This window comes from Pavona decussata, unplaced genomic scaffold (assembly GCF_977016875.1).
Source record: "Pavona decussata unplaced genomic scaffold, jaPavDecu1.1 SCAFFOLD_12, whole genome shotgun sequence".
In the NCBI taxonomy this organism is placed as follows: domain Eukaryota; kingdom Metazoa; phylum Cnidaria; class Anthozoa; order Scleractinia; family Agariciidae; genus Pavona; species Pavona decussata.
Genome location: NW_028145435.1, coordinates 56,963 through 70,000, shown reverse-complemented (window position 1 = coordinate 70,000; position 13,038 = coordinate 56,963). Strand labels below are relative to the sequence as shown.

Genomic DNA, 13,038 nt, shown 5'->3' with positions numbered 1-13,038 from the left:
AGTGAATGAGTTAATGTGTGCTGAAGTCAAAATGGGTGAATTTATAACAGAGATGGATAATCCAACCCGATGAATCTGTATGGTAGTTAATTTGCAGGCATACATGCTAGAGATGGAGTGTTACTAGTTTGCCTGATAATCAGTCATCTGTGTAAAACAGTATGGGCACCGATTATCCTTCTACTGACATTCATGTATTAAAATTATTAAAAGTATAATTGTTAATAGAACTGAGTGGAGTGCAAAGTTCAATATTTAGTAATTTATTACACCCATTTTGAAATCACATTTCTTTTTGTCAATGTTAATATTTATTGAAACCCGTTTTTTAAGTGGTTATTATATAAGGAACACCAGTGATTTTAAAATAGGTGTAATAAACATAGAAACAAATAATTGAATGATCCATCAGATGGTCCATCTTTATTATAAATTGAGCCCTCGAAACGCCAGGTCCATCCTAAAAATGCCAACATACTGTAGTCATTTTCCTATTAATGATTTGCATAACATTGTACAAGATTAACCCTCACAGGTTTGTAGTGTGATTTAGGCTGATCACAAAGTATATAGTTCTACTATATGTTTATTGTGAAAAGAAGAAGAATAAAACTTGTTACCATTCTGCAATGAGATGTGCCTCATCAACTACAGCTGCTATATCTTTTCCTTAATCTCGATCACCACTGTCCAAAACCTGCCTATTTTTTTTTTTTTTCAATAAATTTAAATACACTTAATATTCCTTCCATTTGGGATACAGAGAATTCTAGCGATTCGCCTCAAAGAATCATTGCAGATGGTAGTTTCATGCTGTCAAGTTTGATATCTGATCCCGTATCAGCACATTCAACGGCGATGCGACCAAAATAATGCAGTCACTGACCTCAAGCCATGGGTCAAAACAAAGGGCAAAAGCTGGAATATCAAGGATTTGTCGAGGGCAGAGACACCTGACACATCCCTCCTTTTTTCGACAATAATTCTAATTGCGTTCCTGGAAGCTGCTCACGAAGAGAAATCGATTCCAAAATAAGGAGACGCAGAACATTCGCCAGTATCTCAATAAACTTATCGCCTCTAGCAGCCGCCATGTTATTCTCACTAAATTTAATGACATTTCAAGACTTCATACATGAATACCGGAAGTTCTAGAATCTAGGACTTCCGCAATTCTGTGTTCCCAGAGCCACTTGGTCCTCGTGCCCAGCCTCCAGCGGCTAAGAGGACCATGCGGCTCTGGGGACGAGAATGCACCTCCCCTGGATCCGCGCCTGCATGTCGCTGTCGTGTTAAGTTTTCTACGCAGCTGTCCGATCAGCCTTGCAGAAATTTGAGTCATCATATGTTTGGCTGATTAGATCTTTCACAGATCCGGCGTATACTTGCAGCATTTTCGTTGTGCGGTCCATGTAGATTGTTTGCTTTGGATTTTGCAGGCGCGTAGGAGGGGGGGGGGGGGGGGGGGTTCGAGGGGTTCGAACGATCAATAATGGCGGAAGAAAAACTTTTAAATAAAGTTCCTGTGGTCGAAATACATCACCAAAGAAAAATAGAGATATAAACCCGTCCTTTAGGCCTCATGTCTTATCCTCATTAAAACAAAAATTGTCAAGAGCCCTTATGACGTTTCATTTTTGCGGTAAAACTGCATCCGCCCGAAAAAGTCATAGAAAAGCATGCTTTGCGATACGTTTTGTTCTCTGAATGCGATTCACTTCAAACTTAATAGTTCAAGCCTTGTTGAGTTCCACGCGCAATTACGTACAAGTCCGCCTGAGAATATTCACTTGTGAATGTGAACGTTCCATAGACGCAATGTGGAGGTTGAACAACTACATGAAGTGTACCATGGGAGAGCGTAGGCTGTCCGCCCTGGCTCTAATGCATATCAAATATGATATGCCTGTCAATCTTGACGAGATAGCAGCTTGGTGTATGACTATCAACAGATCGAATAGCTATCAGAACTTGACAGGGCGCGGAATGTACATTGAACTTTCTTGTTTAAGTGGAAACAATTATGCCGTCGAAATGATGTATATAGCTTAAAAAGCTGCCGTAAAACAATGTTGTGAGTTGCCTAAAATGGGTCTCAAAGTGCAAGAAATGAGGTTCCTGGGAACCTAGATTTTCAAAAATTTCCGGGGGAGCATGCCCCCGGACCCTCCTAGTAAGAGCGCCTCCGGCGCTCAACAAGATTTGGGGCTCAACGAACACCCCTAACGAAACCTTAGCTACGCGCCTGTTTTGTAACCATAAAGTACATCTAAGATAATGATGAATTTTGGCGACAAAGAAGTATTTGAGGTTTCAGTGGTAATAATGAATTTTGGCGACAGAGGAGTATTTGTGTGAATACCTTTCCTTGCAGACGTTGCAGTAGACTGTTCACAGTCCCCCTATTTTTCCGTGGGATTCTCGAGACCGGTATGCTTCGATGGAGCTGCCGCCATCTTGGTTTGTAAAAGCGAGCGCGATCTGGGGAGACTGTCTAAACTACCGAGGGGAGGGGAGTGGAGTTTGGAGGCGGCGGGAAAAATAGGGAGACTGTAACAGCTTCTCACTGTCTCGTGTTCGAGGGGCGTGCCGAGACTTTGTCGCCTCGACTAATTGAATCAAACAAAAAATATACTCCCCAGAGATAAACATGTCAAATTGAAGGAAATGCGATAGTACTGTTTCTGTACCATTTCGAAACAAAGTACAGTTGCGAAATAAAATGAAGTTGCGAAAGTCTTTCGAGTGTAGGCTTGAAAATACAGTACAGTACATCAGCTATTTGCAAAGTGAATTTCAATACAAGCGGAACACATGCAGTGAAGCAAACAGCGAAACCTTCAGATACATGCCGCATATTTTGTAACATTTATTTTAAAATAGCAGTCGGCGATTTCGGGAAGAAAAACAAGTACATTTCCACAGAAAATTTGTTTAAGATCCCGGAAAGAGCTGGAGTTGCCAGCATTCCCCTAGCCGATCTTTTTAAAGCACATCGATCTTGGAGTTGAAGTGGATCCACAAGATGGGAAATCTTCACGTCTTTGCAAAAGCGCTTGCGAGGAAAGCCACGATCAGCAACGTTGCAAGCGCTTTGTGTGTGTTGTTTTGCCCCAGAGAATTGTTAAAAAAAAGTCGTCCCTACAGTTCGCCATCTACTTCAAAGCAGTCCAAAGAGACGGAAAACTGCAGTCTGCCGCCTGCCAAACGTCCGCTGATTTTCAACTATCAGACCTCCGAGCCGACGAGACAAACGATAAAAATCAAAACATTCCCCACGATCTTCACATTACACGCCAGCCGTATCCCCTTTTAGTATAAATCTACTAGTGTTCTATCACGAATGCAGTTCTCTGATTGGCTACGCTACTCGCTATCTATTCTGTGATAGATAGTGAGTAGCGATTTTCAACAAAATGGCGCCCGCTTCTTCGCGTTTTCGAAGTGTCTGCGATGAGGAAATAGATAATTTACTTGTTTAGTTTTGAACGACTAGTAGATTTATACTAAAACAATTAGATTATTCGCTCTCGATTTCTATGCGTGATAGTTGATTCGGGCTTCGCCCTCATCAACTATCACGCGATAGAAATCTCGAGCTCATAATCTAATTGTTAATTAGAACCGACGGTGAAAGATACGTCAGTCATGCTGTCAACGCTTCAGAACTACTATTGTCTAATTGACCAATGAGGTGTTGCCGTTGCTGGTGCAACGGGCTTTTGGAACGCGAGACGGTGAGAAGCTGTTACAGTCCCTCTATTTTTTCGCTTCCCATCCCCAACTATACTAACACCCACTCCCGCTCCCCTCGGTAGTTTAGACACTCTCCCCAGATCGCGCTCGCTTTTACAAACCAAGATGGCGGCGGTTCCATCGAAGCATACCGGTCTCGAGAATCCCACGGAAAAATAGGGGGACTGTGAACAGTCTAACGTTGCAGCTTTTTCACTGGTAAAACGATCTGGGCGCACGATCGCGTCGAAACACACACCTGTGAAAACCAGCACGATTACTTTTGCTAAAAATAAATTCGCTTGAGGAAATCTCAATAAAAATTTTCGCTGGAACACCACTTTCCTTTGGTAGACTAGGTACAGTAACCTTCATAGTCCGTCACGCACAATTACAAAAGATTTTGCTGATGATGCACAATCGCGAGCATAGCACTTGTGGAACATGCCAAACTACACGATTATATACAAAAAAGAGTATAAATATTATTTATAAAACACAACAATCACAAAAAATCACTGCATTTACCACAAGAGGTACGAAAGTGGAGCATTTGCTTTCCATTTTGATTTGTTGATAATCTGTCCATTCGTCAATTTGGTATCATTGAATTATGTCTCTTGTTTTTTCTTTGAGTTCGCGCACCGACCGGTTCCGAAAGCGCTCAACATTTTTTTAGTGTGGGTCTACCGCAAACGGCGTGTGTATTTGTATGTGGAATGAGCGTACTAGATGACACTTCTTGTCACTTTAACTCAGTCACGCCTTCTACTGAATCAAAACAGCAACGCAATATCGACTTATTTGAGTGTCAAAAACCATAAGGTAAACAAACAGTGTCTTGATCGTTATCACTCCAGAAATCATGCTTCGGTCGCATTCTATGAGATTCATTCGTTTTTTCAACAGCTATTTTAAAACAGGAAACGGGAAATCGATGAACGGGGAATCTTTAAAATGAGGAATCTTTAAAAGCGGGAATCTTTAAAAAAGGAATCTTTAAAAGTGGGATTCTTTAAAATGGGGAATCTTTAAAACGGGGAATCTTTAAAAGCGGAAATCTCTAAAATGTGGAATCTTTAAAAGCGGGAATTTTAAAGATTCCCCATTTTTTTTTTTTTTTTTGCGGGAATCTTTAAAACGGGGAATTGTCGCGGTATCTTTCACGGACTCCGCACTTACCGGTTCACAAACTAAAGATAACTGTATCTTTCCTTTTCTGAAGATTTATTTAACATTCCAAACAATCTAACAAACTCTGATCCAATATACCATATTCACTATCTCTCGATGTACACTTCCGTTTACAATTCGCTCTTACTCGATCTGACCTTACACTCAATTGTACTAAGATTTACTAGGTTCTATTTGCGCAACAAGTATTTTCACTACAATCACGAGCGCAGTATACACTATTGTAATGCTACTAAATTTAATTTCAATTACACAATTACACGCGTTTCTCTTCCTTATTTAGCTAAATAGATGCGTGCAGTTACATCATTGTCTTGTACTGCATTAACTTCGGACTTTGCCGGAATACAATTGTGCAATCTGCTTTCCTCGCTGGTTTTAAAATATTGCTCGCGTTACTTGCGATATATTTTGTGACTATTCATTTAATTAATTTCTTAGTTAATAGTCTAAGAAACAAAACCAGCGGAAAAAAGCCAGCTCAAGAGTTTCACCTTTTCGTCTTTAATATTTTACATGGAAGAAAAACCCGGGGGGGGGGGGGTACTCCCCTATATAAGGTGTATAGGTATGTGCCGCCCCAAAGGGTATGGTTTTTGAGCCGTTTTGGTCTGAAATAGGGTATAGATTTTGATAATTACGGTCTGAAATCGGGTCGGATTTTTGGCGCCGGGAACATTTACGAAAGCTTACAAACATATTTTTCTCCTCAGTACGTAACTGGAACGACTAACTGATAGCGAGAAAAAGAAATAGATAAACTATGTCATTCCAGCTTACTCCTTCCGTCAACTTCCGTTCGGCACTGATGCATAATTATCAGGTCTGAAAACGGGTGTGAATTTTAGAGGTCAGGTCTGAAAACGGGTGTGGAAAATGGCATGTTTAGGTCTGAAATAGGGTCGGGATTTGAAGACCCGGGCGGCACACCCCCACCAAGAATTCCGAGGAGTACCCCCCCCCCCCCCTCCCGGGAAGAAAAACAAACTCGTTTTGTAAAATGTCCAGTCATATTTACATTAAAAAGCTGGACGTAGCAAATGCTGTTCCGGAAAGTACAAAAAAGTCAATAAAACATGCTGTCAACGTCTTTGAAGGTGAAGAAAGTTACGAGTAGACTTTCAGATTTAGTCCTACGCAAACTTAAACTGAGTGAGTTTGTCAAGTCGTAGTCGCCATCATTGCCAACGCAACCGAGAACTTACTTCGTTGCGTATGGGCGCGACCAAGACACCTCGGTGCCTCCCAATCCCGGCCACAGTAAATAACATTACGAGTATTACAAATAATATTATTACCGTGTAGCTTATTGCTTCCATTACTTTTACCAGCCCTCTTTCCACCATCTTGCCTTGTTCGGACGACGAAATACATGTTCTACACCACAGGGCAAAACTCTCACAATTATTGGCAATGAAGTGGTAGTTTCTTTCCCCCAGCCTGCTTATTGCTTTGTAAACAACTTCTTCTGCATTCAAGTATTCTCCGTGTTTAATTAAGTACACAGAGCCAACGTGAAATTTGTACGTTCCCCTTTGTATTATTGCCATTCCTGGGTTCTTTGGATGGCTGCTGTTATCCTCCAAAAACCCTACAGCGGTATTGGAATACTCAATGACGTGTATTTCATCCTTCTGTTTATCGATATCTTCTACTATAGCATGATGCCAATATGCAAGCCGTGGGAGGGCGATATGATCTCCTCTTTGAAGCTGGGAAAGCGAGTTTACACGTTCAATGGGTACTTGATGCTTCTCGCCATTATGGCCAGTGTATGTGTACACCCTGTTATTGGTATCCATTATTTTGGGACCTGTGTTCAAAAAATCAGAATCTCTTGTCAATAAAATTTAAAGTCATTTTTTAAGCGTGGTGAATAACTGATAGATGAATGTTTTACAATGCAATACAATAAACTACAATACAATTTATTTTGCTCAATGCAATACACAGATACAGTGACACAGGAATGCCGGCCAACAGGAGTCGAATTAATCTGAATTAGGTTCGTCTCCTGTTAGGAGAGGGCCGGCTTCGTGATGTTTTCTGTTGTCGACCTTGTTGACTAGCTTATTCATTGTATATAATATACAATTAAAGCAACAGAGAAAGTCACTTTATAGTAAATTCATTGCTGTGTCATTCAATGTACATGTCTTTAGAGTCAACAAACCAATGTCAGCTTCCGAGTTTGCCTAATGTGTTTCACTGACTAAAAATATACCTCTATCGAAAAATTTCTGACTATTGTAAGCCTATCCTCGCTAGACTGTCCAAAGTTATTTGTATCTACTAAACATCATGACAAAATTTAAGTCAACCAAATTTCAGTTGGGCTGGAGCCCCTTTCCTGGTTATGGTGTATGTGTAGTCACTTGAAAAAATATGTTGAAAGTCAGAAATGGAAAAACTGGGCTTGCAGGCCAGTGTCAAGCTATTGTTCAGAAATTAAAAAAAGAAAGAATTTTTTCCAAAGAGTGTGCCATGTTCTGATAATACGGCTTCATATATTAAGGTAAGCTTTTTTTCTCGTTTTTTTGCTCCTGTGTAGTTGAATGAGGCCGTTTGTGCCCCCGAGTAGTCAAGGCGGAAACGTACCGTTTTTCAGTCACAAAACTTAGTTACGCGAAGAATCCAATTTTCTGTTGTTTTTCACATCGAAGTACCGCGTTATGTACTAAGTTGTCCCAGTACGAAGCTTTGGGGGTAAACGCCTGAAAAACGACATAAAAAATTTCAAAGTTGAACTTTGTGTGTCGTACTATACTGAATTACACGCTGATATACTTTCAGGCCATTCAAAATATGTTTTACAATTGGATTTGTCATGGCGCAGTAGTATAGAAGTACAGCCAGTTAATTTAGATTTGCAAGAGGACTACTTGAAGGTAAAAATATAAGAATTTGTATAGCAATTTAGCTTTAATTTGCTTCGTAATCGAGGCGGTCGGTAAAAGATTCTCTAGTTTACTGAACCCCCGGCAATTGTCTCGACGAGAAGATGTAAGAGGCGAAAAGTTTCAAAGTTCTCGGGCCATTTTTGAATTCGATTTTGGATTTGAATTTCGATTTCGGCCAGGTGTCAACGATCTCCTCATTGCTGATCATTTTCTTCACCGTGGTCTTGAAACATTAGAGAGATTAAGCACCAGGTTTACGGCAAAACGGCAAAAGGCAGTGATGACCAGGTGACCATTTTTACGGCCCTACTGTCGGAACTGCTTCTCCGGATAATAAACTCACACTCGCGATAATAAACACAATGATTTAAATGTTTAAGACACTCTCCAGATCGCTCGCCGCGTGTCTTTTTTTTTTTTTTTTTTTGCAAACTCAAACCACAGTCGATGACATCGTATAATATTTAACAATTAGATTATGAGCTTGAGATTTCTATTTAACAATTAGATTATGAGCTCGAGATTTCTATCGCGTGATAGTTGATGAGGGCGAAGCCCGAATCAACTATCACGCATAGAAATCGAGAGCGAATAATCTAATTGTTTTAGTATAAATCTACTTGTCGTTCAAAACTAAACAAGTAAATTATCTATTTCCTCATCGCAGACACTTCGAAAACGCGAAGAAGCGAGCGCCATTTTGTTGAAAATCGCTACTCACTATCTATCACAGAATAGATAGCGAGTAGCGTAGCCAATCAGAGAACGGCATTCGTGATAGAACACTAGTAGATTTATACTAACGCGTGATAGTTGATGAGGGCGAAGTCCGAATCAACTATCACGCATAGAAATCGAGAGCGAATAATCTAATTGTTTTAGCATAAAATCTACTAGTCGTTCAAAACTGAGCAACAAGACAGGTTCACGTTTTTATTCTGACCGTGTAGCACGAAAATTTTGCGGGAGTTTTATTTTGCGGATTGGCGACTTTTTGTGCGGGTTGCGGGAACAAATTTTTTGCGGTTCGAGATGACTGAAATTTCTACTGAGAACAAATTTTTGCGATGCCCTGTTCAAGCAGCAGAAAACATTTAAGAGGAAGAAAGCTTTTAAAATATATTCAACTTTAATTGTATGATATGTTCAGTCACAGCTCACTCCACTTACATATTAAGGACATATCACTGTAGTACCTTACTGCGCAAAGGAACTGAACAACTAGCAACAAAACAAAACAAAAGTCTTCCCCGACCATGCACAAAAAAACACTGTTTCGTTAATACGGTTTGCCACGACCGGTATTACCATACATTATTTTATAAAGAAAGCAGTATGAATGTTTGAATTACCGAAGCTGAAACCTTTGTAGCCATACAGAGGGGCTTTCGAGTGAAAAATGTAGCTAGTATACAAGACTAACTGACAGCGGCCTGCTAAAATGCATAACTTTGCACTGCTGTAACGCAATGAGACAGATTCAGCCGACAAAAATAACACTCTTGTTCAGTTGAACTTCTGCACTTCCGTGCAGGTCGCCACAAAAGCGCCACTAGAACATGGTTGGTCTGCTGCACGATTCGAGTCTGTGAGTTCCTTCAGATGACCCATTCGTATAAATCTAATGTACTGAACTGCTTTACTCTTGGCAGCTCTAGTTGCTTGGTGACAGAAAATCAGGTTAATGTTCTTGTTTAAGTCCAATGTATACCGCCCAGTGGTACAACTCCGCAAAGTCTGCAAAAATTAGAACCCGCTAAATTTTTATGCTACACGGTAGCTCCATCTAAACTTTCTTGCTATAGAAACCAGATCAAACGAAAACCGATTGTATGGAGCTGTATTGTTGTTCAGTGTTGTTTTGGCTAGGCAAATGATTGATAGCCGGCTATGCGTGCAATTTGCTCGTTCTCTGGTATTTCGTATGGCCTGGCAAATAGAAATAGCACACAACCATTTTGTCCATATATGCCACTGACACGATGTTAGTTAAGTACCTCATGTAGTTGTCTAAGATTCTGTGCCACATAAACAAAGAAACAAAGACAGGTAAAGAAATACGTAGCGCGGAAACCTTTCTGCCAATCTGACTCAATGCTATTGAGTCCCGAAAAAAACAAAGATTTAAATAATTATATAATTCAAACTGTCTTCGTCTGCAGCGGGGCTCACTGAAGCTTAATAGGGCTCCGTTCAAAGCGAAAGTGATTCAGTTCATATAAAATAGATTGTTTACAACAGGCTTTAATGCCCCTAAGAGACTGAACATTGTGATTCGTCGGTTCAACATCTCCGGATTGCTTGATAGCTCTCCATCCTCTCTTTTTAGTGGCAAAATGTCAGTCAAGCCGTGACTTGCCACGCCGTTCGCCATTCCAATTGTAGATCATTTCATTCTACTTGGCTAAATAGAAACGGTTTTAAAAGCTATTCGATCGATCCCAAGTTCAAACCTGAACCATTATTGGTTTATTTATTAGTATTAATAAAATTAAACATCACTCGAGGGGGGATAATAACAGCATCCTTGGCAAGACGAATTGGCGCAAAGATTGACAAACTTGTTATCATGTACCAGTTAGTCGACAAGAATTACCAGCTGGCTCCAAGCATGTAGGCAATGAATTGTCCTTTTTAATATTTTATGTATCTGAGTACGTTGTTATCAAAACTTTTAGTAAGATTATGTAACGAAGATTCCTTGTGAATTACGAGAGGCCGTTGATACGGAAACGAGTGTAGCTAAGCGACTTTCACGTCACTAAAACTGATCAGTTGAAATCGAATAAGGTAAAAAAAAATAAATAAAAAACAACAACACTCACCTTGAAAAAAGGTAAACAGGACGAAACTGATCTCTATGGACGTACAGAATTTAGAGCTAGAGGAACGCAAGAACCCAAGGTCGGAACTATACAGAAGTTTCGTGGTTTTAGTTGCAGCGAGGGGGGAGGGGAGACAGATTTTGCCTGCGGCGTCCTTTTGAACCGGAATAACTATTAAAAATTTGAGCAAACGCCCCGCTGGCTCTGGGAAAGAACGCCTGTTCAGGAATTAATCGTACAAAACTAAACGATTACAACAGTAAAGTTCAAACTACCGACAGCGAAATCTCACACTACATTAACCACTCGCTGTTGTCAGTTTCTCAGTGAAATTGAGTAGTTTTGTGTCAGTATCAAAGGCCAGAATTATTTTGCATAATTCTCATCTATGAACTCACTTTGTTTTCAAGAAACATAAACGCGAATCTCACGTTTGTCGTAAACGTGGTGCATAATCTCTCTAATATTACCAGTGAGTTACACTTTTCTTATCTCGAAATATATAAAAATAGGATTATGCTGTTAGGTAAGCTAGTTTTTGCGACTTTCTCAAAACGTGCGTTGCGATAAATTAATTAAAGGCAATAATTTGCTCGGTTAATTAGTCTTGGTAAGTTCAACACAATTAAAAGACTGAATTGAGGGCGGAAGTAACTTTCGCTTTCTCCTTAGTAATAATTATTGATTCCAATACTAATCTATAAACGATGTGTCTACTCGTTGCGAGGGGTGAAATTTGACCATGAATTAGAAAAAAAAAAAAAAGAAAACGATTTCTTCCTAAAATATGTAATAGTTAAGAAAGTAACATACAAAAACCTCAATAGTTAGTGTATGTACCTTGCTGGATGGAAATAAATGCCAGAGAAAGGTGAAGAGGAAGTGAATGACTTTCGTTTTCAGCGTATTTTTATTCAAATAAAACCAAAATGAACACGGTTCTTTGACTTTCTACAACCAATGAGATCTTTGCTTGGCACATCAATAACAATATCCTGGTCATGTCAGCTATATCGATCTTGAGAACCCATTGATTAATGAGCAGTGACAGCTGAGCATAAGGCTTTAGTTAAGAACACTCTCCGCCATTCCTCGTGCCGATCATCTCATGTCAACTTATTCATTAGATCCCATTCGTTGAACTAAAGTTGTCTCTTTTTTGAGCTTGGAATAATTTTTTCTCCTCTTTGCTTTATACTTATTTATTCAGTTTGTGATAGATAATGAATGATTGATGTTTATCAGTCTTTAACCCGACCAACCTAGCTCCATCTAAACTTTCTTGATATAGAAACCAGATCAAACGAAAACCGATTGTATGGAGCTGTATTGTTGTTCAGTGTTGTTTTGGCTAGGCAAATGATTGATAGCCGGCTATGCGTGCAATTTGCTCGTTCTCTGGTAGCACACAACCATTTTGTCCATATATCCCAATGACACAGTGTTAGTTAAGTACCTCATGTAGTTGTCTTAGATTTTGTGCCACATAAACAAAGAAACAAAGGCAGATAAAGAAATACGCAGCGCGGAAACCTTTCTGCCAATCTGACTCAGCGCTATTGAGTCCCAGAAAAGAGATTAATTAAAACTGTCTTTGTTTGCAGCGGGGCTAACTGAAGCGTAATAAGGCTCCGTTCAAAGCAAAAGTGATTCAGTTCATATAAAGTAAAATAGATTGGTTTCAACAAGCGTTAATGTCAATAAGAGACTGAACATTGTGATTCGTCGGTTAAACATCTCCGGATTGCTTGATAGCTCTCCATCCTCTTTTTAAGTGGCAAAATGTCAGTCAAGCCGTGACTTGCCACGCCGTTCGCCATTCCAAGTGTAGATCATTTCTTTCTACTTGGTTAAATAGAAACGGTTTTAAAAGCTATTCGATCGATCCCAAGTTCAAACCTGAACCATTATTGGTTTATTTATTAGTATTAATAAATTAAATATCACTCGAGGGGGAATAATAACAGCATCCTTGGCAAGACGAATTGGCGCAAATATTGACAAACTTGTTATCATGTACTAGTTAGTTGACAAGAATTACCAGCTGGCTCCAAGCATGTAGGCAATGAATTGTCCTTTTTAATATTTTATGTATCTGAGTACGTTGTTATCAAAACTTTTAGTAAGATTATGTAAGGAAGATTCCTTGTGAATTACGAAAGGCCTTTGATACGGAAACGAGTGTAGACAAGCGACTTTCTCGTCACTAAAACTGATCAGTTGAAATCGAATAAGGAAAAAAAAAATAAAAAAACAACAACACTTACCTTGAAAAAAGGTAAACAGGACGAAACTGATCTCAATGGACGTACAGAATTTAGAGCTGGAGGAACGCAAGAACCCAAGGTCGGAACTATACAGAAGTTTCGTGGTTTTAGTTGCAG

General features: G+C 39.6%; 1 pseudogene across 1 annotated transcript in view; it reads right to left on the bottom strand.

Moving 5' to 3' along the window:
* Window positions 1-13,038, bottom strand: part of LOC146487892 (uncharacterized) — a 19,574-nt pseudogene extending 6,536 nt beyond the window's left edge. Inside the window, exons 1-2 of the transcript XR_014867524.1 lie at window positions 12,922-13,038; window positions 6,114-6,742 (exon numbers count right to left, since the gene is read on the bottom strand). The product of XR_014867524.1 is annotated as an uncharacterized LOC146487892 (transcript). The remainder of the gene's footprint in view (window positions 1-6,113; window positions 6,743-12,921) is intronic.